The sequence below is a fragment of the Carassius gibelio genome, chromosome A11 (genome assembly GCF_023724105.1).
Source record: "Carassius gibelio isolate Cgi1373 ecotype wild population from Czech Republic chromosome A11, carGib1.2-hapl.c, whole genome shotgun sequence".
NCBI lineage: Eukaryota > Metazoa > Chordata > Actinopteri > Cypriniformes > Cyprinidae > Carassius > Carassius gibelio.
In genome coordinates this window covers 25,311,521-25,336,015 of record NC_068381.1, presented here as the reverse complement: position 1 = coordinate 25,336,015, position 24,495 = coordinate 25,311,521, and the positions used below count along the sequence as shown (strand labels likewise).

The 24,495-nt window shown below is 44.8% G+C and overlaps 18 non-coding genes across 18 annotated transcripts; 10 read left to right on the top strand and 8 right to left on the bottom strand.

The window, feature by feature from the left end:
* Positions 1–4,892: 4,892 nt before the first annotated feature.
* trnay-gua (transfer RNA tyrosine (anticodon GUA)) lies at positions 4,893–4,980 on the bottom strand. The gene is given in 2 exon segments: positions 4,893–4,928; positions 4,944–4,980. It is a non-coding gene; the product is annotated as a tRNA-Tyr (tRNA).
* A 1,411-nt stretch (positions 4,981–6,391) lies between these two features.
* On the bottom strand, positions 6,392–6,464 carry trnah-aug (transfer RNA histidin (anticodon AUG)). Its single transcript has one exon. It is a non-coding gene; the product is annotated as a tRNA-His (tRNA).
* Positions 6,465–6,690: 226 nt separating this feature from the next.
* On the top strand, positions 6,691–6,762 carry trnae-cuc (transfer RNA glutamic acid (anticodon CUC)). Its single transcript has one exon. It is a non-coding gene; the product is annotated as a tRNA-Glu (tRNA).
* Positions 6,763–8,663: 1,901 nt separating this feature from the next.
* Positions 8,664–8,735, top strand: trnae-cuc (transfer RNA glutamic acid (anticodon CUC)). Its single transcript has one exon. It is a non-coding gene; the product is annotated as a tRNA-Glu (tRNA).
* Positions 8,736–9,052: 317 nt separating this feature from the next.
* On the bottom strand, positions 9,053–9,124 carry trnae-uuc (transfer RNA glutamic acid (anticodon UUC)). The gene has a single exon. It is a non-coding gene; the product is annotated as a tRNA-Glu (tRNA).
* A 1,224-nt stretch (positions 9,125–10,348) lies between these two features.
* trnar-acg (transfer RNA arginine (anticodon ACG)) lies at positions 10,349–10,421 on the bottom strand. Its single transcript has one exon. It is a non-coding gene; the product is annotated as a tRNA-Arg (tRNA).
* Positions 10,422–10,591: 170 nt separating this feature from the next.
* On the top strand, positions 10,592–10,663 carry trnae-cuc (transfer RNA glutamic acid (anticodon CUC)). The gene has a single exon. It is a non-coding gene; the product is annotated as a tRNA-Glu (tRNA).
* Positions 10,664–12,517: 1,854 nt separating this feature from the next.
* Positions 12,518–12,589, top strand: trnae-cuc (transfer RNA glutamic acid (anticodon CUC)). Its single transcript has one exon. It is a non-coding gene; the product is annotated as a tRNA-Glu (tRNA).
* Positions 12,590–12,906: 317 nt separating this feature from the next.
* On the bottom strand, positions 12,907–12,978 carry trnae-uuc (transfer RNA glutamic acid (anticodon UUC)). Its single transcript has one exon. It is a non-coding gene; the product is annotated as a tRNA-Glu (tRNA).
* A 1,443-nt stretch (positions 12,979–14,421) lies between these two features.
* On the top strand, positions 14,422–14,493 carry trnae-cuc (transfer RNA glutamic acid (anticodon CUC)). The gene has a single exon. It is a non-coding gene; the product is annotated as a tRNA-Glu (tRNA).
* Positions 14,494–16,349: 1,856 nt separating this feature from the next.
* trnae-cuc (transfer RNA glutamic acid (anticodon CUC)) lies at positions 16,350–16,421 on the top strand. Its single transcript has one exon. It is a non-coding gene; the product is annotated as a tRNA-Glu (tRNA).
* A 396-nt stretch (positions 16,422–16,817) lies between these two features.
* On the bottom strand, positions 16,818–16,889 carry trnae-uuc (transfer RNA glutamic acid (anticodon UUC)). The gene has a single exon. It is a non-coding gene; the product is annotated as a tRNA-Glu (tRNA).
* Positions 16,890–18,372: 1,483 nt separating this feature from the next.
* Positions 18,373–18,444, top strand: trnae-cuc (transfer RNA glutamic acid (anticodon CUC)). Its single transcript has one exon. It is a non-coding gene; the product is annotated as a tRNA-Glu (tRNA).
* A 317-nt stretch (positions 18,445–18,761) lies between these two features.
* trnae-uuc (transfer RNA glutamic acid (anticodon UUC)) lies at positions 18,762–18,833 on the bottom strand. Its single transcript has one exon. It is a non-coding gene; the product is annotated as a tRNA-Glu (tRNA).
* Positions 18,834–20,308: 1,475 nt separating this feature from the next.
* On the top strand, positions 20,309–20,380 carry trnae-cuc (transfer RNA glutamic acid (anticodon CUC)). The gene has a single exon. It is a non-coding gene; the product is annotated as a tRNA-Glu (tRNA).
* A 1,864-nt stretch (positions 20,381–22,244) lies between these two features.
* Positions 22,245–22,316, top strand: trnae-cuc (transfer RNA glutamic acid (anticodon CUC)). Its single transcript has one exon. It is a non-coding gene; the product is annotated as a tRNA-Glu (tRNA).
* A 1,613-nt stretch (positions 22,317–23,929) lies between these two features.
* Positions 23,930–24,002, bottom strand: trnar-acg (transfer RNA arginine (anticodon ACG)). The gene has a single exon. It is a non-coding gene; the product is annotated as a tRNA-Arg (tRNA).
* Positions 24,003–24,172: 170 nt separating this feature from the next.
* trnae-cuc (transfer RNA glutamic acid (anticodon CUC)) lies at positions 24,173–24,244 on the top strand. Its single transcript has one exon. It is a non-coding gene; the product is annotated as a tRNA-Glu (tRNA).
* Positions 24,245–24,495: the final 251 nt, after the last annotated feature.

The window sequence follows — 24,495 nt, the reverse complement described above, 5'->3', positions numbered from 1 at the left end:
ATGTGATAAAGAAATTAGTGAAGAGGAAATTGTACAAGCTATCAATAGTTTAAAAGGAAACAAAAGCCCGGGGACAGATGGGATAGTAAATGAATTTTATAAAGTTTTTAAAGAGAAGATAAGTGGGATTTTAAAGGAAGTATATAAGGAGATTTTTGATAAAAGAGAATTGGATCAGAGGATGAGTATAGGGTTGATGAAATTAATTTATAAAAGGAAAGGAAGTAAAAATAATTTGAGTAATTTTAGACCAATAACAATGTTAAACACAGATTTAAAAATACTATCTAAAATTCTTGCAAATAGAATGAAAAATATTTTACCCAAAATTATAGTGACTAATCAGGCATATGGTGTAAGAGGGAGAGATATTGCTGATATAACGAGTGGTGTAAGAGACATAATAAGCTATTTAAATGAAACACAGAAGGATGGATATGTTGTTAATTTAGATTTTGAAAAGGCTTTTGATAGGGTAGAACATGATTTTTTATTTGCAATTTTAGAACGTTTTGGTTTTGGAAAGAATTTTAAGGAATGGATAAAAATTTTATATAATAACGTAATGACGAAAGTGACGTGTAATGGTTTCTTAACAGAACCTTTTAGAATAACAAGATCAATAAGGCAAGGATGTCCACTCTCTGCACAGCTATATACTTTGGTAGCAGAACCTTTAGGTTTAATGATTAAGAAAAATAAAAGCATTCAAGGTATTAAAATAGAAGAAGGTAAAGAAGAGAAAAAGATATTCCAATATGCAGACGACACGACACTGATTTTAAAAGACTTAGAAAGTATGAAGGAAGTCATGAGAAATGTAGAGAGGTATGGTAAAGGTACAGGTGCAAGAGTTAATGGAGAAAAAACTGTGTACATGAAGTTTGGAAAGGTACCAAATTTAGGAGGAGTTTTTAATTTTGAGGAGGTGAAGGAAACAAAAATTTTGGGTGTGACTTTAGGAAAGGATGAGAAAGGGGCAAGAGAAAGAATGTTTGAAAAGTTGTTGGGGGAAATGGAAAGGAGATTAATTTTTTGGAGGGGAAGATTTTTAAGTTTGAAAGGGAAAATTTTAGTGGTTAATGCTTTAATGTTATCCAAAATGTGGTATATTTTAATGGTGAGCGCAATGCCAAGATGGGTGGAAGTAAGAATAAAAAGATGTGTTTTAGATTTTATTTGGGAGAAGAAACCCCCAAGAGTTGCTTATAACACTCTGATAGGACAGGCTGATAAAGGAGGAATGGGATTATCTGATGTAGAATTAAAAAAGAAAAGTATGAGAATTAAAGTTGTGAAAAAGTATATAGATGATCAAGAAAAAGGAGAATGGAAAGATACAATGAAATACTATTTGGACAAATGTGGTAATGTGAAACTAGGGGACAGTGTTTTATGGATGAAAATGAAAGCATGGATGTTTGAAAAAATACCAGATTTTTATAAAGAAGTTTTAAAAGCTTGGGGTTTTTTTCTCTCAAAGGTTGATTTTATACCTGGAGGAAGGAAAGAGATTTTAAACCAACCATTGTTTTTTAATAAGCATATTGTGAAAAGTGGGAAAGAAATATTTTTTAAAAAATGGTGGGAGGTTGGGATTGCAAGACTAAGGGATATTATGTATGAGATAAGAGAGGGTTTTTTACCAGTGCAAGTAATTATTGATGAGTTGGAAGAAGCCAAAGAAGAGTATGACATAAACAATGTAAAGAAGCAATATAAAGAAATGAAAAGTGCAATACCAAAAGCGTGGATAAATGAAATACAGAAGGAAGAAAAAGAGGAAGGAAAGACTGAAGTGTATTTTGTTAATCAAAATAAAAGAATAGGGTTTAGTTTAGGGAATGTGAAAATGTTTTATCAGGTTTTAAGGGAAGAGATTTTTAAAAAACCAAATTCAAATGATATGTGGTTAAGAAACTTCAATGGCTTGAAAGAGGAAGAAATATGGAAAAATATGAGGGGAGTACTGGTGAGCACAAATTTGGAGTGTCTTGATTATTTTATAAGGCATAATGTAATATGGTCGGAAATGAGGTTGTGTATTATAAAAAAAGAACAAAGTGCATTATGTAAGGTTTGTAAAAAACAAGATGAGGGTTTGTTGCATTTGTTTTTACTGTGTGAGGAATTAGGATCTTTTTTTAAGGTTTTAAAAGAAATAGTGAATGACCTAGGGGAAAGAAAAGAAGATCAAGATTGGCAAAAAACATTTATGTTTGGAAAGGAGGAAAAGTGTAAGAATAAAATCATGATCAATTTGTTAATTATTTTGGCAAAAAATGCTATATGGAAAAGAAGAAATATAGTTAAGAACAGGTCTGTTCGTATAGATGTGTGGACATTGTATAAGCATATGGTGGAAGATTATATGTTTACATTGTGCAAATATTGGAAACTGGAGGGAAAAGCAGAGATGTTTATGAAAATGTTTTCTTCTCAGGTACAGAACATTCTTTTGAAACATGACATAAATGTATCTGTTGGAAAAAAGTGTAAAATAACAAATGCAACAAATGGGATAATGTAGAAGAAAAATATTTATAAGTATGAATGTATTTTTATTTTTTTTATTATTTGTTTTTTTGTTTTGTTGTTGTTTTTAATTGGAATGTGAATCTCTGTATTTAGGAGAAACATAATGTATTATTTTGTGAACTTAATAAAAAAAAAAAAAAAGCTAAAAAAAAAAAAAAAAAAAAAAAAAAAAAAAAAATGGTTAGGATTCGGCGCTCTCACCGCCGCGGCCCGGGTTCGATTCCCGGTCAGGGAAAGCTCTTTTGCCTTCCAATTGTGGACTGCGAATTCAAGCTCTGCTGACAGCTGTGAGAAAGCCAGCTCCAAGCCAAAACATTGGTGGGAACATGAAAAAAACACCTCCTTCGAGCCGGAGTTGAACCAGCGACCTAAGGATGGCCAACAATCCAACCTACAGTCCTCCGCTCTACCAGCTGAGCTATCGAAGGGGCTAAGGGCTAGTCAGAACCTCGACATATCAGGGTTCTGTAGCTCTACTGCTGGCCAAAAAGTCACTTCTGGTGCAGGAAGATTTGCTGGATCAGAACCTCAATATATCAGGGTTCTGTAGCTCTACTGCTGGCCAAAAAGTCACTTCTGGTGCAGGAAGATTTGCTGGATTTTTGAGGAGGGAAGCAAAAAGGAGCATGCATTCCCATACCGGGAGTTGAACCCGGGCTGCCTGGGTGAAAACCAGGAATCCTAACCGCTAGACCATATGGGATTTGGACACTTTAAACTGGCCATGGGCTTCTGGCGCACTTTCCATACATGTGGTCAGCGTGGGCGCAGGACCTTGTAGTGGCCTGTTGCTTTAGTTCTGTGACTGTAACAATGTGATAATAATTTGGCAAAACAAGAATTATGCAAAAGGACGGTTTTCTGAATTATATAGTGTTGTATGCATTCAGGGAATCTGTTTTTTCACTCAACCCGGGGGTTCAGTGTATTTGGGCAGATTCCTGTGATTGCAGAATTGATTCCTCAAACTGGTAATTAAGCTCTTGTCCAAGTGAAAATACTCGTGTCATCCATTTGAAAACACACACGGCAACCTTTATCTAGAGGAAAAACTGGAGTCAACCCCTGGCTGCGTACGAGAAAACCAGGAATCCTAACTGCTAGACCATATGGGAACTGGCCAGCTTTAACTGGCCACAAGCTTGTGGGCCACTTTCCATAAATGTGGCCAGTGTGGGCGCAGGGTTTTGTAGTGGCCTGTTGCTTTTGGTGTGTGACTGTAACAATGTGATAATAATTTGGCAATACAAGAATCATCCGAAGGGACGGTTTACTGAAATATATAGTGTTGCATGCATTCAAGGGACATGTTTGTTGACTCACACATGGTTCAGTTTTTTGGCCAGAATCCTGTGATTGCTGAATTTATACCTCGAACTGGTAATTAAGGTATTGTCCAGGTGAAAATACTTGTGTCATGCATCTGAAAACACACATGGCAACCGTTATCTAGAGGAAAAACTGCCTATCGTCGGTCTGTCAAGGTACAAAACTGACATGTTGTGAGGTTAATAATGAAAGTGAGACCAATTTTTAATATGCTGATTATTCGCTCGTTCAGTTTAATGCAGATTACAAATTATTCTCAATGTCCAGGTGGCAATTAGTGATAAGGCTTCAAAATGGCAAGCCTGTGACATCAAAACCACATGGCATTGCACCCTTCAAAGTAGTAAAGCGGTTACAGAGTAGCGATGAAATTGTTCATTCTAGAATCAACTGGCCCACCAGCCTGCATTTTGTGAGACGAATGGCAATACCAAAGCATGTCCGTGTCTCCCCTAGACATCGGAATGGGTGTGCAGAATGTGCCTTTTTTGGAAAAAATAGAAGAATGCCTAGAGAGTTGCCTTTTCTTTTGGACTTTGGAGAAAAAAAACACAACAACAAAATAAGCCGGAGAAAAACATGCACAGAGCGAGCCAGCCAGGAGTCGAACCTAGAATCTTCTGATCCGTAGTCAGATGCGTTATCCATTGCGCCACTGGCCCACCAAAAGTAAAGACCCCCGATTGTTACAGACTTGTTGGTTTTCGATGTGACGGTGGCAAGCATTGATGTCTGCTCATTCTCACCTTGTTATCAGGAGAACAGACTACCAGCCCTCCAGCCCTCCAGCCCTCCAGCCCTCCAGCCCACCAGCCCAGCAGCCCACGAGCCCTCCAGCCCACCATCCCTCCCTGGTGGTCTAGTGGTTAGGATTCGGCGCTCTCACCGCCGCGGCCCGTGTTCGATTCCAGGTCAGGGAAAGCTCTTTTGCCTTCCAATTGTGGACTGCGAATTCAAGCTCTGCTGACAGCTGTGAGAAAGCCAGCTCCAAGCCAAAACATTGGTGGGAACATGAAAAAAACACCTCCTTCGAGCTGGAGTTGAACCAGCGACCTAAGGATGACCAACACTCCAACCTACAGTCCTCCGCTCTACCAGCTGAGCTATCGAAGGGGCTAAGGGCTAGTCAGAACCTCGACATATCAGGGTTCTGTAGCTCTACTGCTGGCCAAAAAGTCACTTCTGGTGCAGGAAGATTTGCTGGATTTTTGAGGAGGGAAGCAAAAAGGAGCATGCATTCCCATACCGGGAGTTGAACCCAGGCCGCCTGGGTGAAAACCAGGAATCCTAACCGCTAGACCATATGGGATCTGGACACTTTAAACTGGCCATGGGCTTCTGGCGCACTTTCCATACATGTGGTCAGCGTGGGCGCAGGACCTTGTAGTGGCCTGTTGCTTTAGTTCTGTGACTGTAACAATGTGATAATAATTTGGCAAAACAAGAATTATCCAAAAGGACGGTTTTCTGAATTATATAGTGTTGTATGCATTCAGGGAATCTGTTTTTTCACTCAACCCGGGGGTTCAGTGTATTTGGGCAGATTCCTGTGATTGCAGAATTGATTCCTCAAACTGGTAATTAAGCTCTTGTCCAAGTGAAAATACTCGTGTCATACATTTGAAAACACACACAGCAACCTTTATCTAGAGGAAAAACTGGAGTCAACCCCTGGCTGCGTACGAGAAAACCAGGAATCCTAACTGCTAGACCATATGGGAACTGGCCAGCTTTAACTGGCCACAAGCTTGTGGGCCACTTTCCATAAATGTGGCCAGTGTGGGCGCAGGGTTTTGTAGTGGCCTGTTGCTTTTGGTGTGTGACTGTAACAATGTGATAATAATTTGGCAATACAAGAATCATCCGAAGGGACGGTTTACTGAAATATATAGTGTTGCATGCATTCAAGGGACATGTTTGTTGACTCACACATGGTTCAGTTTTTTGGCCAGAATCCTGTGATTGCTGAATTTATACCTCGAACTGGTAATTAAGGTCTTGTCCAGGTGAAAATACTTTTGTCATGCATCTGAAAACACACATGGCAACCGTTATCTAGAGGAAAAACTGCCTATTGTCGGTCTGTCAAGGTTCAAAACTGACATGTTGTGAGGTTAATAATGAAAGTGAGACCAATTTTTAATATGCTGATTATTCGCTCGTTCAGTTTAATGCAGATTACAAATTATTCTCAATGTCCAGGTGGCAATTAGTGATAAGGCTTCAAAATGGCAAGCCTGTGACATCAAAACCACATGGCATTGCACCCTTCAAAGTAGTAAAGCGGTTACAGAGTAGCGATGAAATTGTTCTTTCTAGAATCAACTGGCCCACCAGCCTGCATTTTGTGAGACGAATGGCAATACCAAAGCATGTCCGTGTCTCCCCTAGACATCGGAATGGGTGTGCAGAATGTGCCTTTTTTGGAAAAAATAGAAGAATGCCTAGAGAGTTGCCTTTTCTTTTGGACTTTGGAGAAAAAAAACTCAACAACAAAATAAGCCGGAGAAAAACAAGCACAGAGCGAGCCAGCCAGGAGTCGAACCTAGAATCTTCTGATCCATAGTCAGACGCGTTATCCATTGCGCCACTGGCCCACCAATAGTAAAGAGCCCCGATTGTTACAGACTTGTTGGTTTTCGATGTGACGGTGGCAAGCATTGATGTCTGCTCATTCTCACCTTGTTATCAGGAGAACAGACTACCAGCCCTCCAGCCCACCAGCCCACCAGCCCTCCAGCCCACCAGGCCACGAGCCCTCCAGCCCTCCTGCCCACCAGCCCACGAGCCCTCCAGCCCACGAGCCCTCCAGCCCACCATCCCTCCCTGGTGGTCTAGTGGTTAGGATTCGGCGCTCTCACCGCCGCGGCCCGGGTTCGATTCCCGGTCAGGGAAAGCTCTTTTGCCTTCCAATTGTGGACTGCGAATTCAAGCTCTGCTGACAGCTGTGAGAAAGCCATCTCCAAGCCAAAACATTGGTGGGAACATGAAAAAAACACCTCTACAGCCGGAGTTGAACCAGCGACCTAAGGATGGCCAACACTCCAACCTACAGTCCTCCGCTCTACCAGCTGAGCTATCGAAGGGGCTAAGGGCTAGTCAGAACCTCGACATATCAGGGTTCTGTAGCTCTACTGCTGGCCAAAAAGTCACTTCTGGTGCAGGAAGATTTGCTGGATCAGAACCTCAATATATCAGGGTTCTGTAGCTCTACTGCTGGCCAAAAAGTCACTTCTGGTGCAGGAAGATTTGCTGGATTTTTGAGGAGGGAAGCAAAAAGGAGCATGCATTCCCATACCGGGAGTTGAACCCGGGCTGCCTGGGTGAAAACCAGGAATCCTAACCGCTAGACCATATGGGATTTGGACACTTTAAACTGGCCATGGGCTTCTGGCGCACTTTCCATACATGTGGTCAGCGTGGGCGCAGGACCTTGTAGTGGCCTGTTGCTTTAGTTCTGTGACTGTAACAATGTGATAATAATTTGGCAAAACAAGAATTATGCAAAAGGACGGTTTTCTGAATTATATAGTGTTGTATGCATTCAGGGAATCTGTTTTTTCACTCAACCCGGGGGTTCAGTGTATTTGGGCAGATTCCTGTGATTGCAGAATTGATTCCTCAAACTGGTAATTAAGCTCTTGTCCAAGTGAAAATACTCGTGTCATCCATTTGAAAACACACACGGCAACCTTTATCTAGAGGAAAAACTGGAGTCAACCCCTGGCTGCGTACGAGAAAACCAGGAATCCTAACTGCTAGACCATATGGGAACTGGCCAGCTTTAACTGGCCACAAGCTTGTGGGCCACTTTCCATAAATGTGGCCAGTGTGGGCGCAGGGTTTTGTAGTGGCCTGTTGCTTTTGGTGTGTGACTGTAACAATGTGATAATAATTTGGCAATACAAGAATCATCCGAAGGGACGGTTTACTGAAATATATAGTGTTGCATGCATTCAAGGGACATGTTTGTTGACTCACACATGGTTCAGTTTTTTGGCCAGAATCCTGTGATTGCTGAATTTATACCTCGAACTGGTAATTAAGGTATTGTCCAGGTGAAAATACTTGTGTCATGCATCTGAAAACACACATGGCAACCGTTATCTAGAGGAAAAACTGCCTATCGTCGGTCTGTCAAGGTACAAAACTGACATGTTGTGAGGTTAATAATGAAAGTGAGACCAATTTTTAATATGCTGATTATTCGCTCGTTCAGTTTAATGCAGATTACAAATTATTCTCAATGTCCAGGTGGCAATTAGTGATAAGGCTTCAAAATGGCAAGCCTGTGACATCAAAACCACATGGCATTGCACCCTTCAAAGTAGTAAAGCGGTTACAGAGTAGCGATGAAATTGTTCATTCTAGAATCAACTGGCCCACCAGCCTGCATTTTGTGAGACGAATGGCAATACCAAAGCATGTCCGTGTCTCCCCTAGACATCGGAATGGGTGTGCAGAATGTGCCTTTTTTTGGAAAAAATAGAAGAATGCCTAGAGAGTTGCCTTTTCTTTTGGACTTTGGAGAAAAAAAACACAACAACAAAATAAGCCGGAGAAAAACATGCACAGAGCGAGCCAGCCAGGAGTCGAACCTAGAATCTTCTGATCCGTAGTCAGATGCGTTATCCATTGCGCCACTGGCCCACCAAAAGTAAAGACCCCCGATTGTTACAGACTTGTTGGTTTTCGATGTGACGGTGGCAAGCATTGATGTCTGCTCATTCTCACCTTGTTATCAGGAGAACAGACTACCAGCCCTCCAGCCCTCCAGCCCTCCAGCCCACCATCCCTCCCTGGTGGTCTAGTGGTTAGGATTCGGCGCTCTCACCGCCGCGGCCCGGGTTCGATTCCCGGTCAGGGAAAGCTCTTTTGCCTTCCAATTGTGGACTGCGAATTCAAGCTCTGCTGACAGCTGTGAGAAAGCCAGCTCCAAGCCAAAACATTGGTGGGAACATGAAAAAAACACCTCCTTCGAGCCGGAGTTGAACCAGCGACCTAAGGATGGCCAACACTCCAACCTACAGTCCTCCGCTCTACCAGCTGAGCTATCGAAGGGGCTAAGGGCTAGTCAGAACCTCGACATATCAGGGTTCTGTAGCTCTACTGCTGGCCAAAAAGTCACTTCTGGTGCAGGAAGATTTGCTGGATTTTTGAGGAGGGAAGCAAAAAGGAGCATGCATTCCCATACCGGGAGTTGAACCCGGGCCGCCTGGGTGAAAACCAGGAATCCTAACCGCTAGACCATATGGGATCTGGACACTTTAAACTGGCCATGGGCTTCTGGGGCACTTTCCATACATGTGGTCAGCGTGGGCGCAGGACCTTGTAGTGGCCTGTTGCTTTAGTTCTGTGACTGTAACAATATGATAATAATTTGGCAAAACAAGAATTATCCAAAAGGACGGTTTTCTGAATTATATAGTGTTGTATGCATTCAGGGAATCTGTTTTTTCACTCAACCCGGGGGTTCAGTGTATTTGGGCAGATTCCTGTGATTGCAGAATTGATTCCTCAAACTGGTAATTAAGCTCTTGTCCAAGTGAAAATACTCGTGTCATCCATTTGAAAACACACACGGCAACCTTTATCTAGAGGAAAAACTGGAGTCAACCCCTGGCTGCGTACGAGAAAACCAGGAATCCTAACTGCTAGACCATATGGGAACTGGCCAGCTTTAACTGGCCACAAGCTTGTGGGCCACTTTCCATAAATGTGGCCAGTGTGGGCGCAGGGTTTTGTAGTGGCCTGTTGCTTTTGGTGTGTGACTGTAACAATGTGATAATAATTTGGCAATACAAGAATCATCCGAAGGGACGGTTTACTGAAATATATAGTGTTGCATGCATTCAAGGGACATGTTTGTTGACTCACACATGGTTCAGTTTTTTGGCCAGAATCCTGTGATTGCTGAATTTATACCTCGAACTGGTAATTAAGGTCTTGTCCAGGTGAAAATACTTGTGTCATGCATCTGAAAACACACATGGCAACCGTTATCTAGAGGAAAAACTGCCTATCGTCGGTCTGTCAAGGTACAAAACTGACATGTTGTGAGGTTAATAATGAAAGTGAGACCAATTTTTAATCCGCAAAATTGCTGATTATTCGCTCGTTCAGTTTAATGCAGATTACAAATTATTCTCAATGTCCAGGTGGCAATTAGTGATAAGGCTTCAAAATGGCAAGCCTGTGACATCAAAACCACATGGCATTGCACCCTTCAAAGTAGTAAAGCGGTTACAGAGTAGCGTTGAAATTGTTCTTTCTAGAATCAACTGGCCCACCAGCCTGCATTTTGTGAGACGAGTGGCAATACCAAAGCATGTCCGTGTCTCCCCTAGACATCGGAATGGGTGTGCAGAATGTGCCTTTTTTTGGAAAAAATAGAAGAATGCCTAGAGAGTTGCCTTTTCTTTTGGACTTTGGAGAAAAAAAACACAACAACAAAATAAGCCGGAGAAAAACAAGCACAGAGCGAGCCAGCCAGGAGTCGAACCTAGAATCTTCTGATCCGTAGTCAGACGCGTTATCCATTGCGCCACTGGCCCACCAATAGTAAAGACCACCGGTTGTTACAGACTTGTTGGTTTTCGATGTGACGGTGGCAAGCATTGATGTCTGCTCATTCTCACCTTGTTATCAGGAGAACAGACTACCAGCCCTCCAGCCCACCAGCCCACCAGCCCAGCAGCCCACGAGCCCTCCAGCCCACCATCCCTCCCTGGTGGTCTAGTGGTTAGGATTCGGCGCTCTCACCGCCGCGGCCCGGGTTCGATTCCCGGTCAGGGAAAGCTCTTTTGCCTTCCAATTGTGGACTGCGAATTCAAGCTCTGCTGACAGCTGTGAGAAAGCCAGCTCCAAGCCAAAACATTGGTGGGAACATGAAAAAAACACCTCCTTCGAGCCGGAGTTGAACCAGCGACCTAAGGATGGCCAACAATCCAACCTACAGTCCTCCGCTCTACCAGCTGAGCTATCGAAGGGGCTAAGGGCTAGTCAGAACCTCGACATATCAGGGTTCTGTAGCTCTACTGCTGGCCAAAAAGTCACTTCTGGTGCAGGAAGATTTGCTGGATTTTTGAGGAGGGAAGCAAAAAGGAGCATGCATTCCCATACCGGGAGTTGAACCCGGGCCGCCTGGGTGAAAACCAGGAATCCTAACAGCTAGACCATATGGGATTTGGACACTTTAAACTGGCCATGGGCTTCTGGCGCACTTTCCATACATGTGGTCAGCGTGGGCGCAGGACCTTGTAGTGGCCTGTTGCTTTAGTTCTGTGACTGTAACAATGTGATAATAATTTGGCAAAACAAGAATTATCCAAAAGGACGGTTTTCTGAATTATAGTGTTGTATGCATTCAGGGAATCTGTTTTTTCACTCAACCCGGGGGTTCAGTGTATTTGGGCAGATTCCTGTGATTGCAGAATTGATTCCTCAAACTGGTAATTAAGCTCTTGTCCAAGTGAAAATACTCGTGTCATCCATTTGAAAACACACACGGCAACCTTTATCTAGAGGAAAAACTGGAGTCAACCCCTGGCTGCGTACGAGAAAACCAGGAATCCTAACTGCTAGACCATATGGGAACTGGCCAGCTTTAACTGGCCACAAGCTTGTGGGCCACTTTCCATAAATGTGGCCAGTGTGGGTGCAGGGTTTTGTAGTGGCCTGTTGCTTTTGGTGTGTGACTGTAACAATGTGATAATAATTTGGCAATACAAGAATCATCCGAAGGGACGGTTTACTGAAATATATAGTGTTGCATGCATTCAAGGGACATGTTTGTTGACTCACACATGGTTCAGTTTTTTGGCCAGAATCCTGTGATTGCTGAATTTATACCTCGAACTGGTAATTAAGGTCTTGTCCAGTTGAAAATACTTGTGTCATGCATCTGAAAACACACATGGCAACCGTTATCTAGAGGAAAAACTGCCTATCGTCGGTCTGTCAAGGTACAAAACTGACATGTTGTGAGGTTAATAATGAAAGTGAGACCAATTTTTAATATGCTGATTATTCGCTCGTTCAGTTTAATGCAGATTACAAATTATTCTCAATGTCCAGGTGTCAATTAGTGATAAGGCTTCAAAATGGCAAGCCTGTGACATCAAAACCACATGGCATTGTACCCTTCAAAGTAGTAAAGCGGTTACAGAGTAGCGATGAAATTGTTCATTCTAGAATCAACTGGCCCACCAGCCTGCATTTTGTGAGACGAATGGCAATACCAAAGCATGTCCGCGTCTCCCCTAGACATCGGAATGGGTGTGCAGAATGTGCCTTTTTTTGGAAAAAATAGAAGAATGCCTAGAGAGTTGCCTTTTCTTTTGGACTTTGGAGAAAAAAAACACAACAACAAAATAAGCCGGAGAAAAACAAGCACAGAGCGAGCCAGCCAGGAGTCGAACCTAGAATCTTCTGATCCGTAGTCAGACGCGTTATCCATTGCGCAACTGGCCCACCAAAAGTAAAGACCCCCGATTGTTACAGACTTGTTGGTTTTCGATGTGACGGTGGCAAGCATTGATGTCTGCTCATTCTCACCTTGTTATCAGGAGAACAGACTACCAGCCCTCCAGCCCTCCAGCCCTCCAGCCCACCAGCCCAGCAGCCCACGAGCTCTCCAGCCCACCACCCCTCCCTGGTGGTCTAGTGGTTAGGATTCGGCGCTCTCACCGCCGCGGCCCGGGTTCGATTCCCGGTCAGGGAAAGCTCTTTTGCCTTCCAATTGTGGACTGCGAATTCAAGCTCTGCTGACAGCTGTGAGAAAGCCAGCTCCAAGCCAAAACATTGGTGGGAACATGAAAAAAACAACTCCTTCGAGCCGGAGTTGAACCAGCGACCTAAGGATGGCCAACACTCCAACCTACAGTCCTCCGCTCTACCAGCTGAGCTATCGAAGGGGCTAAGGGCTAGTCAGAACCTCGACATATCAGGGTTCTGTAGCTCTACTGCTGGCCAAAAAGTCACTTCTGGTGCAGAAAGATTTGCTGGATTTTTGAGGAGGGAAGCAAAAAGGAGCATGCATTCCCATACCGGGAGTTGAACCCGGGCCGCCTGGGTGAAAACCAGGAATCCTAACCGCTAGACCATATGGGATCTGGACACTTTAAACTGGCCATGGGCTTCTGGCGCACTTTCCATACATGTGGTCAGCGTGGGCGCAGGACCTTGTAGTGGCCTGTTGCTTTAGTTCTGTGACTGTAACAATGTGATAATAATTTGGCAAAACAAGAATTATCCAAATGGAAGGTTTTCTGAATTATATAGTGTTGTATGCATTCAGGGAATCTGTTTTTTCACTCAACCCGGGGGTTCAGTGTATTTGGGCAGATTCCTGTGATTGCAGAATTGATTCCTCAAACTGGTAATTAAGCTCTTGTCCAAGTGAAAATACTCGTGTCATCCATTTGAAAACACACACGGCAACCTTTATCTAGAGGAAAAACTGGAGTCAACCCCTGGCTGCGTACGAGAAAACCAGGAATCCTAACTGCTAGACCATATGGGAACTGGCCAGCTTTAACTGGCCACAAGCTTGTGGGCCACTTTCCATAAATGTGGCCAGTGTGGGCGCAGGGTTTTGTAGTGGCCTGTTGCTTTTGGTGTGTGACTGTAACAATGTGATAATAATTTGGCAATACAAGAATCATCCGAAGGGACGGTTTACTGAAATATATAGTGTTGCATGCATTCAAGGGACATGTTTGTTGACTCACACATGGTTCAGTTTTTTGGCCAGAATCCTGTGATTGCTGAATTTATACCTCGAACTGGTAATTAAGGTCTTGTCCGGGTGAAAATACTTGTGTCATGCATCTGAAAACACACATGGCAACCGTTATCTAGAGGAAAAACTGCCTATCGTCGGTCTGTCAAGGTACAAAACTGACATGTTGTGAGGTTAATAATGAAAGTGAGACCAATTTTTAATCCGCAAAATTGCTGATTATTCGCTCGTTCAGTTTAATGCAGATTACAAATTACTCTCAATGTCCAGGTGGCAATTAGTGATAAGGCTTCAAAATGGCAAGCCTGTGACATCAAAACCACATGGCATTGCACCCTTCAAAGTAGTAAAGCGGTTACAGAGTAGCGATGAAATTGTTCATTCTAGAATCAACTGGCCCACCAGCCTGCATTTTGTGAGACGAATGGCAATACCAAAGCATGTCCGCGTCTCCCCTAGACATCGGAATGGGTGTGCAGAATGTGCCTTTTTTTGGAAAAAATAGAAGAATGCCTAGAGAGTTGCCTTTTCTTTTGGACTTTGGAGAAAAAAAACACAACAACAAAATAAGCCGGAGAAAAACAAGCACAGAGCGAGCCAGCCAGGAGTCGAACCTAGAATCTTCTGATCCGTAGTCAGACGCGTTATCCATTGCGCAACTGGCCCACCAAAAGTAAAGACCCCCGATTGTTACAGACTTGTTGGTTTTCGATGTGACGGTGGCAAGCATTGATGTCTGCTCATTCTCACCTTGTTATCAGGAGAACAGACTACCAGCCCTCCAGCCCTCCAGCCCTCCAGCCCACCATCCCTCCCTGGTGGTCTAGTGGTTAGGATTCGGCGCTCTCACCGCCGCGGCCCGGGTTCGATTCCCGGTCAGGGAAAGCTCTTTTGCCTTCCAATTGTGGACTGCGAATTCAAGCTCTGCTGACAGCTGTGAGAAAGCCAGCTCCAAGCCAAAACATTGGTGGGAACATGAAAAAAACACCTCCTTCGAGCCGGAGTTGAACCAGCGACCTAAGGATGGCCAACACTCCAACCTACAGTCCTCCGCTCTACCAGCTGAGCTATCGAAGGGGCTAAGGGCTAGTCAGAACCTCGACATATCAGGGTTCTGTAGCTCTACTGCTGGCCAAAAAGTCACTTCTGGTGCAGAAAGATTTGCTGGATTTTTGAGGAGGGAAGCAAAAAGGAGCATGCATTCCCATACCGGGAGTTGAACCCGGGCCGCCTGGGTGAAAACCAGGAATCCTAAACGCTAGACCATATGGGATCTGGACACTTTAAACTGGCCATGGGCTTCTGGCGCACTTTCCATACATGTGGTCAGCGTGGGCGCAGGACCTTGTAGTGGCCTGTTGCTTTAGTTCTGTGACTGTAACAATGTGATAATAATTTGGCAAAACAAGAATTATCCAAATGGACGGTTTTCTGAATTATATAGTGTTGTATGCATTCAGGGAATCTGTTTTTTCACTCAACCCGGGGGTTCAGTGTATTTGGGCAGATTCCTGTGATTGCAGAATTGATTCCTCAAACTGGTAATTAAGCTCTTGTCCAAGTGAAAATACTCGTGTCATCCATTTGAAAACACACACGGCAACCTTTATCTAGAGGAAAAACTGGAGTCAACCCCTGGCTGCGTACGAGAAAACCAGGAATCCTAACTGCTAGACCATATGGGAACTGGCCAGCTTTAACTGGCCACAAGCTTGTGGGCCACTTTCCATAAATGTGGCCAGTGTGGGCGCAGGGTTTTGTAGTGGCCTGTTGCTTTTGGTGTGTGACTGTAACAATGTGATAATAATTTGGCAATACAAGAATCATCCGAAGGGACGGTTTACTGAAATATATAGTGTTGCATGCATTCAAGGGACATGTTTGTTGACTCACACATGGTTCAGTTTTTTGGCCAGAATCCTGTGATTGCTGAATTTATACCTCGAACTGGTAATTAAGGTCTTGTCCGGGTGAAAATACTTGTGTCATGCATCTGAAAACACACATGGCAACCGTTATCTAGAGGAAAAACTGCCTATCGTCGGTCTGTCAAGGTACAAAACTGACATGTTGTGAGGTTAATAATGAAAGTGAGACCAATTTTTAATCCGCAAAATTGCTGATTATTCGCTCGTTCAGTTTAATGCAGATTACAAATTACTCTCAATGTCCAGGTGGCAATTAGTGATAAGGCTTCAAAATGGCAAGCCTGTGACATCAAAACCACATGGCATTGCACCCTTCAAAGTAGTAAAGCGGTTACAGAGTAGCGATGAAATTGTTCTTTCTAGAATCAACTGGCCCACCAGCCTGCATTTTGTGAGACGAATGGCAATACCAAAGCATGTCCGCGTCTCCCCTAGACATCGGAATGGGTGTGCAGAATGTGCCTTTTTTTGGAAAAAATAGAAGAATGCCTAGAGAGTTGCCTTTTCTTTTGGACTTTGGAGAAAAAAAACACAACAACAAAATAAGCCGGAGAAAAACAAGCACAGAGCGAGCCAGCCAGGAGTCGAACCTAGAATCTTCTGATCCGTAGTCAGACGCGTTATCCATTGCGCAACTGGCCCACCAAAAGTAAAGACCCCCGATTGTTACAGACTTGTTGGTTTTCGATGTGACGGTGGCAAGCATTGATGTCTGCTCATTCTCACCTTGTTATCAGGAGAACAGACTACCAGCCCTCCAGCCCACCAGCCCACCAGCCCAGCAGCCCACGAGCCCTCCAGCCCACCATCCCTCCCTGGTGGTCTAGTGGTTAGGATTCGGCGCTCTCACCGCCGCGGCCCGGGTTCGATTCCCGGTCAGGGAAAGCTCTTTTGCCTTCCAATTGTGGACTGCGAATTCAAGCTCTGCTGACAGCTGTGAGAAAGCCAGCTCCAAGCCAAAACATTGGTGGGAACATGAAAAAAACACCTCCTTCGAGCCGGAGTTGAACCAGCGACCTAAGGATGGCCAACAATCCAACCTACAGTCCTCCGCTCTACCAGCTGAGCTATCGAAGGGGCTAAGGGCTAGTCAGAACCTCGACATATCAGGGTTCTGTAGCTCTACTGCTGGCCAAAAAGTCACTTCTGGTGCAGGAAGATTTGCTGGATCAGAACCTCGACATATCAGGGTTCTGTAGCTTTACTGCTGGCCAAAAAGTCACTTCTGGTGCAGGAAGATTTGCTGGATTTTTGAGGAGGGAAGCAAAAAGGAGCATGCATTCCCATACCGGGAGTTGAACCCGGGCCGCCTGGGTGAAAACCAGGAATCCTAACCGCTAGACCATATGGGATTTGGACACTTTAAACTGGCCATGGGCTTCTGGCGCACTTTCCATACATGTGGTCAGCGTGGGCGCAGGACCTTGTAGTGGCCTGTTGCTTTAGTTCTGTGACTGTAACAATGTGATAATAATTTGGCAAAACAAGAATTATGCAAAAGGACGGTTTTCTGAATTATATAGTGTTGTATGCATTCAGGGAATCTGTTTTTTCACTCAACCCGGGGGTTCAGTGTATTTGGGCAGATTCCTGTGATTGCAGAATTGATTCCTCAAACTGGTAATTAAGCTCTTGTCCAAGTGAAAATACTCGTGTCATCCATTTGAAAACACACACGGCAACCTTTATCTAGAGGAAAAACTGGAGTCAACCCCTGGCTGCGTACGAGAAAACCAGGAATCCTAACTGCTAGACCATATGGGAACTGGCCAGCTTTAACTGGCCACAAGCTTGTGGGCCACTTTCCATAAATGTGGCCAGTGTGGGCGCAGGGTTTTGTAGTGGCCTGTTGCTTTTGGTGTGTGACTGTAACAATGTGATAATAATTTGGCAATACAAGAATCATCCGAAGGGACGGTTTACTGAAATATATAGTGTTGCATGCATTCAAGGGACATGTTTGTTGACTCACACATGGTTCAGTTTTTTGGCCAGAATCCTGTGATTGCTGAATTTATACCTCGAACTGGTAATTAAGGTCTTGTCCAGGTGAAAATACTTGTGTCATGCATCTGAAAACACACATGGCAACCGTTATCTAGAGGAAAAACTGCCTATCGTCGGTCTGTCAAGGTACAAAACTGACATGTTGTGAGGTTAATAATGAAAGTGAGACCAATTTTTAATATGCTGATTATTCGCTCGTTCAGTTTAATGCAGATTACAAATTATTCTCAATGTCCAGGTGTCAATTAGTGATAAGGCTTCAAAATGGCAAGCCTGTGACATCAAAACCACATGGCATTGTACCCTTCAAAGTAGTAAAGCGGTTACAGAGTAGCGATGAAATTGTTCATTCTAGAATCAACTGGCCCACCAGCCTGCATTTTGTGAGACGAATGGCAATACCAAAGCATGTCCGCGTCTCCCCTAGACATCGGAATGGGTGTGCAGAATGTGCCTTTTTTTGGAAAAAATAGAAGAATGCCTAGAGAGTTGCCTTTTCTTTTGGACTTTGGAGAAAAAAAACACAACAACAAAATAAGCCGGAGAAAAACAAGCACAGAGCGAGCCAGCCAGGAGTCGAACCTAGAATCTTCTGATCCGTAGTCAGACGCGTTATCCATTGCGCAACTGGCCCACCAAAAGTAAAGACCCCCGATTGTTACAGACTTGTTGGTTTTCGATGTGACGGTGGCAAGCATTGATGTCTGCTCATTCTCACCTTGTTATCAGGAGAACAGACTACCAGCCCTCCAGCCCTCCAGCCCTCCAGCCCTCCAGCCCTCCAGCCCACCGGCCCAGCAGCCCACGAGCCCTCCAGCCCACCACCCCTCCCTGGTGGTCTAGTGGTTAGGATTCGGCGCTCTCACCGCCGCGGCCCGGGTTCGATTCCCGGTCAGGGAAAGCTCTTTTGCCTTCCAATTGTGGACTGCGAATTCAAGCTCTGCTGACAGCTGTGAGAAAGCCAGCTCCAAGCCAAAACATTGGTGGGAACATGAAAAAAACAACTCCTTCGAGCCGGAGTTGAACCAGCGACCTAAGGATGGCCAACACTCCAACCTACAGTCCTCCGCTCTACCAGCTGAGCTATCGAAGGGGCTAAGGGCTAGTCAGAACCTCGACATATCAGGGTTCTGTAGCTCTACTGCTGGCCAAAAAGTCACTTCTGGTGCAGAAAGATTTGCTGGATTTTTGAGGAGGGAAGCAAAAAGGAGCATGCATTCCCATACCGGGAGTTGAACCCGGGCCGCCTGGGTGAAAACCAGGAATCCTAACCGCTAGACCATATGGGATCTGGACACTTTAAACTGGCCATGGGCTTCTGGCGCACTTTCCATACATGTGGTCAGCGTGGGCGCAGGACCTTGTAGTGGCCTGTTGCTTTAGTTCTGTGACTGTAACAATGTGATAATAATTTGGCAAAACAAGAATTATCCAAATGGAAGGTTTTCTGAATTATATAGTGTTGTATGCATTCAGGGAATCTGTTTTTTCACTCAACCCGGGGGTTCAGTGTATTTGGGCAGATTCCTGTGATTGCAGAATTGATTCCTCAAACTGGTAATTAAGCTCTTGTCCAAGTGAAAATACTCGTGTCATCCATTTGAAAACACACACGGCAACCTTTATCTAGAGGAAAAACTGGAGTCAACCCCTGGCTGCGTACGAGAAAACCAGGAATCCTAACTGCTAGACCATATGGGAACTGGCCAGCTTTAACTGGCCACAAGCTTGTGGGCCACTTTCCATAAATGTGGCCAGTGTGGGCGCAGGGTTTTGTAGTGGCCTGTTGCTTTTGGTGTGTGACTGTAACAATGTGATAATAATTTGGCAATACAAGAATCATCCGAAGGGACGGTTTACTGAAATATATAGTGTTGCATGCATTCAAGGGACATGTTTGTTGACTCACACATGGTTCAGTTTTTTGGCCAGAATCCTGTGATTGCTGAATTTATACCTCGAACTGGTAATTAAGGTCTTGTCCGGGTGAAAATACTTGTGTCATGCATCTGAAAACACACATGGCAACCGTTATCTAGAGGAAAAACTGCCTATCGTCGGTCTGTCAAGGTACAAAACTGACATGTTGTGAGGTTAATAATGAAAGTGAGACCAATTTTTAATCCGCAAAATTGCTGATTATTCGCTCGTTCAGTTTAATGCAGATTACAAATTACTCTCAATGTCCAGGTGGCAATTAGTGATAAGGCTTCAAAATGGCAAGCCTGTGACATCAAAACCACATGGCATTGCACCCTTCAAAGTAGTAAAGCGGTTACAGAGTAGCGATGAAATTGTTCATTCTAGAATCAACTGGCCCACCAGCCTGCATTTTGTGAGACGAATGGCAATACCAAAGCATGTCCGCGTCTCCCCTAGACATCGGAATGGGTGTGCAGAATGTGCCTTTTTTTGGAAAAAATAGAAGAATGCCTAGAGAGTTGCCTTTTCTTTTGGACTTTGGAGAAAAAAAACACAACAACAAAATAAGCCGGAGAAAAACAAGCACAGAGCGAGCCAGCCAGGAGTCGAACCTAGAATCTTCTGATCCGTAGTCAGACGCGTTATCCATTGCGCAACTGGCCCACCAAAAGTAAAGACCCCCGATTGTTACAGACTTGTTGGTTTTCGATGTGACGGTGGCAAGCATTGATGTCTGCTCATTCTCACCTTGTTATCAGGAGAACAGACTACCAGCCCTCCAGCCCTCCAGCCCTCCAGCCCACAAGCCCAGCAGCCCACGAGCCCTCCAGCCCACCATCCCTCCCTGGTGGTCTAGTGGTTAGGATTCGGCGCTCTCACCGCCGCGGCCCGGGTTCGATTCCCGGTCAGGGAAAGCTCTTTTGCCTTCCAATTGTGGACTGCGAATTCAAGCTCTGCTGACAGCTGTGAGAAAGCCAGCTCCAAGCCAAAACATTGGTGGGAACATGAAAAAAACACCTCCTTCGAGCCGGAGTTGAACCAGCGACCTAAGGATGGCCAACACTCCAACCTACAGTCCTCCGCTCTACCAGCTGAGCTATCGAAGGGGCTAAGGGCTAGTCAGAACCTCGACATATCAGGGTTCTGTAGCTCTACTGCTGGCCAAAAAGTCACTTCTGGTGCAGAAAGATTTGCTGGATTTTTGAGGAGGGAAGCAAAAAGGAGCATGCATTCCCATACCGGGAGTTGAACCCGGGCCGCCTGGGTGAAAACCAGGAATCCTAAACGCTAGACCATATGGGATCTGGACACTTTAAACTGGCCATGGGCTTCTGGCGCACTTTCCATACATGTGGTCAGCGTGGGCGCAGGACCTTGTAGTGGCCTGTTGCTTTAGTTCTGTGACTGTAACAATGTGATAATAATTTGGCAAAACAAGAATTATCCAAATGGACGGTTTTCTGAATTATATAGTGTTGTATGCATTCAGGGAATCTGTTTTTTCACTCAACCCGGGGGTTCAGTGTATTTGGGCAGATTCCTGTGATTGCAGAATTGATTCCTCAAACTGGTAATTAAGCTCTTGTCCAAGTGAAAATACTCGTGTCATCCATTTGAAAACACACACGGCAACCTTTATCTAGAGGAAAAACTGGAGTCAACCCCTGGCTGCGTACGAGAAAACCAGGAATCCTAACTGCTAGACCATATGGGAACTGGCCAGCTTTAACTGGCCACAAGCTTGTGGGCCACTTTCCATAAATGTGGCCAGTGTGGGCGCAGGGGTTTGTAGTGGCCTGTTGCTTTTGGTGTGTGACTGTAACAATGTGATAATAATTTGGCAATACAAGAATCATCCGAAGGGACGGTTTACTGAAATATATAGTGTTGCATGCATTCAAGGGACATGTTTGTTGACTCACACATGGTTCAGTTTTTTGGCCAGAATCCTGTGATTGCTGAATTTATACCTCGAACTGGTAATTAAGGTCTTGTCCGGGTGAAAATACTTGTGTCATGCATCTGAAAACACACATGGCAACCGTTATCTAGAGGAAAAACTGCCTATCGTCGGTCTGTCAAGGTACAAAACTGACATGTTGTGAGGTTAATAATGAAAGTGAGACCAATTTTTAATCCGCAAAATTGCTGATTATTCGCTCGTTCAGTTTAATGCAGATTACAAATTACTCTCAATGTCCAGGTGGCAATTAGTGATAAGGCTTCAAAATGGCAAGCCTGTGACATCAAAACCACATGGCATTGCACCCTTCAAAGTAGTAAAGCGGTTACAGAGTAGCGATGAAATTGTTCATTCTAGAATCAACTGGCCCACCAGCCTGCATTTTGTGAGACGAATGGCAATACCAAAGCATGTCCGCGTCTCCCCTAGACATCGGAATGGGTGTGCAGAATGTGCCTTTTTTTGGAAAAAATAGAAGAATGCCTAGAGAGTTGCCTTTTCTTTTGGACTTTGGAGAAAAAAAACACAACAACAAAATAAGCCGGAGAAAAACAAGCACAGAGCGAGCCAGCCAGGAGTCGAACCTAGAATCTTCTGATCCGTAGTCAGACGCGTTATCCATTGCGCAACTGGCCCACCAAAAGTAAAGACCCCCGATTGTTACAGACTTGTTGGTTTTCGATGTGACGGTGGCAAGCATTGATGTCTGCTCATTCTCACCTTGTTATCAGGAGAACAGACTACCAGCCCTCCAGCCCTCCAGCCCTCCAGCCCACCAGCCCAGCAGCCCACGAGCCCTCCAGCCCATCATCCCTCCCTGGTGGTCTAGTGGTTAGGATTCGGCGCTCTCACCGCCGCGGCCCGGGTTCGATTCCCGGTCAGGGAAAGCTCTTTTGCCTTCCAATTGTGGACTGCGAATTCAAGCTCTGCTGACAGCTGTGAGAAAGCCAGCTCCAAGCCAAAACATTGGTGGGAACATGAAAAAAACACCTCCTTCGAGCCGGAGTTGAACCAGCGACCTAAGGATGGCCAACACTCCAACCTACAGTCCTCCGCTCTACCAGCTGAGCTATCGAAGGGGCTAAGGGCTAGTCAGAACCTCGACATATCAGGGTTCTGTAGCTCTACTGCTGGCCAAAAAGTCACTTCTGGTGCAGAAAGATTTGCTGGATTTTTGAGGAGGGAAGCAAAAAGGAGCATGCATTCCCATACCGGGAGTTGAACCCGGGCCGCCTGGGTGAAAACCAGGAATCCTAAACGCTAGACCATATGGGATCTGGACACTTTAAACTGGCCATGGGCTTCTGGCGCACTTTCCATACATGTGGTCAGCGTGGGCGCAGGACCTTGTAGTGGCCTGTTGCTTTAGTTCTGTGACTGTAACAATGTGATAATAATTTGGCAAAACAAGAATTATCCAAATGGACGGTTTTCTGAATTATATAGTGTTGTATGCATTCAGGGAATCTGTTTTTTCACTCAACCCGGGGGTTCAGTGTATTTGGGCAGATTCCTGTGATTGCAGAATTGATTCCTCAAACTGGTAATTAAGCTCTTGTCCAAGTGAAAATACTCGTGTCATCCATTTGAAAACACACACGGCAACCTTTATCTAGAGGAAAAACTGGAGTCAACCCCTGGCTGCGTACGAGAAAACCAGGAATCCTAACTGCTAGACCATATGGGAACTGGCCAGCTTTAACTGGCCACAAGCTTGTGGGCCACTTTCCATAAATGTGGCCAGTGTGGGCGCAGGGGTTTGTAGTGGCCTGTTGCTTTTGGTGTGTGACTGTAACAATGTGATAATAATTTGGCAATACAAGAATCATCCGAAGGGACGGTTTACTGAAATATATAGTGTTGCATGCATTCAAGGGACATGTTTGTTGACTCACACATGGTTCAGTTTTTTGGCCAGAATCCTGTGATTGCTGAATTTATACCTCGAACTGGTAATTAAGGTCTTGTCCGGGTGAAAATACTTGTGTCATGCATCTGAAAACACACATGGCAACCGTTATCTAGAGGAAAAACTGCCTATCGTCGGTCTGTCAAGGTACAAAACTGACATGTTGTGAGGTTAATAATGAAAGTGAGACCAATTTTTAATCCGCAAAATTGCTGATTATTCGCTCGTTCAGTTTAATGCAGATTACAAATTACTCTCAATGTCCAGGTGGCAATTAGTGATAAGGCTTCAAAATGGCAAGCCTGTGACATCAAAACCACATGGCATTGCACCCTTCAAAGTAGTAAAGCGGTTACAGAGTAGCGATGAAATTGTTCTTTCTAGAATCAACTGGCCCACCAGCCTGCATTTTGTGAGACGAATGGCAATACCAAAGCATGTCCGTGTCTCCCCTAGACATCGGAATGGGTGTGCAGAATGTGCCTTTTTTTGGAAAAAATAGAAGAATGCCTAGAGAGTTGCCTTTTCTTTTGGACTTTGGAGAAAAAAAACACAACAACAAAATAAGCCGGAGAAAAACAAGCACAGAGCGAGCCAGCCAGGAGTCGAACCTAGAATCTTCTGATCCGTAGTCAGACGCGTTATCCATTGCGCCACTGGCCCACCAAAAGTAAAGACCCCCGATTGTTACAGACTTGTTGGTTTTCGATGTGACGGTGGCAAGCATTGATGTCTGCTCATTCTCACCTTATTATCAGGAGAACAGACTACCAGCCCTCCAGCCCACCAGCCCACCAGCCCAGCAGCCCACGAGCCCTCCAGCCCACCATCCCTCCCTGGTGGTCTAGTGGTTAGGATTCGGCGCTCTCACCGCCGCGGCCCGGGTTCGATTCCCGGTCAGGGAAAGCTCTTTTGCCTTCCAATTGTGGACTGCGAATTCAAGCTCTGCTGACAGCTGTGAGAAAGCCAGCTCCAAGCCAAAACATTGGTGGGAACATGAAAAAAACACCTCCTTCGAGCCGGAGTTGAACCAGCGACCTAAGGATGGCCAACAATCCAACCTACAGTCCTCCGCTCTACCAGCTGAGCTATCGAAGGGGCTAAGGGCTAGTCAGAACCTCGACATATCAGGGTTCTGTAGCTCTACTGCTGGCCA